Below are 1,891 nucleotides of genomic sequence, written 5' to 3' on the forward strand. Positions count from 1 at the left end.
ACGGACCTGTCACTGCGCGGGCGCACGGTCCGTTCTAATATAAACCCTACCCGGTTGACATAAGAGCGACTATCTATGAATTACGGTTACGGTTATAGTTACGACCGGCGTAAATCTGCTCAACGTAAATTGTAACATCTGCAGAAATCGTAATTTTGTGAATGTTTTTCCTTTTGTTGTGTTTGTGAGATACTGAAGGTGTTATTGTTGAGGTATTATCTAAGCAGTTGGTGGTGCTCTACCAAGAAAGGCACTACCTACCTGTTTTATCCAATACAATCCAATTTCCTATGATTTTTGTTGGACTATTTTAAGTTTTTAGGTCAAATTGAAGTGGAAATTAATGGTCAGTAAACTCAGTAATTAATATTAAGTCTTAGCTAAAATTATTTAATGTTTTTAATGTACAGATTAACTTTTAGTCCAGTCAATAAAGCATTATAGATGGAAAACTGTAGAACACAATTTCTGACTTCAGGACTTTATTTAGACTAGTTAGGAGGTGAACATAGCAAAAGTCCCCGCCCTTAGCCCTTAAGCCGGCGGGGAGAGGGGGGTTTAAAGGTGCCACTTTTCGGTTTTTCGCTTAATCCTCAGAAACTATGCGTCCTAGTGACATGACTACTTTGAACCAAAAAAAGCATATTCAATTTGCTACAGGTGAGATAGACAAGTTTCTTTATAAATTGTATAGTTTTCGCGGCATCTGCTCTAGAAGGTCTGTAATATTGGAAAATTTATTTTTGTCTTACATGTTNACCCCCCTCTCCCCGCCGGCTCAAGGGCTAAGGGCGGGGACTTTTGCTATGTTTACCACCTAACTAGGCTAAATAAAGTCCCGAGGTCAGAAATTGTGTTCCACGGATTTCTCTCTACACCGTCGTTAAGGCATTCATTGACTGGACTATTTGTAAAGTTGCATCAAACTTTTACAGGGTTATTTTTGCTTGGTTCTTTGCACATCTTAATAACGTTCACCAGACTTTGCTACTAACGCTTGGCAACATTACAGCAAAAGCAATATGACAGAGTAAACTAAAATAAAAATCCGTTCTGATTACAACCCACCAAAGCAACCCGCTTGAAAAAAGCGCTACAAAATTCAATGCCAACTAGAAATCCGAGTGACCCGTTAGGAGTGGCAGTTATGACTTTATTTGCGGGACACGTACGCCGTAGATTCACGTTAAGCGATCACGTGACGCTAACAAATGTACTCTTTTCATCACGTGCTCGCTATAATTTTTAGTTGCGACACTCTTTTGTTAACCCGTTTGTTGGTGGATACTCTGTGGCGTAACGTTCCAGTTTTGAAAGTTCTAAGTAAACAATTGACGATCGGTGTAATTTAATTTCAGCAGTCTTCTGACAGTTCTAAGTAAAAATATTGACGATCGGTGATAATTTCAGCAGTTCTTGGCGGGAAAATGAAACCACAGAGTATGTATGTGCGTATGAAAGTGAAACCACAGTTCTGACTTCTAAAATTTGTTTTTACACGATTTTTTTTGTTTTCAATGTATGAATGATGTATAATGATAGATTTTAACCATTAAATGTTCATATGGGGCTTAGCTATAGCCAAATTAAAAATACAATAAATTAATTAAGGAAAACCCAGTCAACTGGCGAGAACTGGGTCAAAATCTCGCTTAGAATTGATAACTCGTAGAATCTGTCTGAATTTGACTTTGTAGAACAAATTAGTATTTTAGCAATCAGAGGGAAAGATAACCTGGGAACTCTACAAAACTTGGAGCGGGCCAAGTTGTAGAAAGCTTTGCAACTTGCAAGATGTTTGTAGAGTTCGTTGTACAGACGACTGCTCATTTAACTAAACACCGTGGATTCTACTAGTTGTAATAGAAGCGATATTGCAAAAAAATGTGTG

The sequence above is a fragment of the Ostrinia furnacalis genome, unplaced genomic scaffold (assembly GCF_004193835.3).
Source record: "Ostrinia furnacalis isolate ACB-3 unplaced genomic scaffold, ASM419383v2 OfSCF2038, whole genome shotgun sequence".
NCBI lineage: Eukaryota > Metazoa > Arthropoda > Insecta > Lepidoptera > Crambidae > Ostrinia > Ostrinia furnacalis.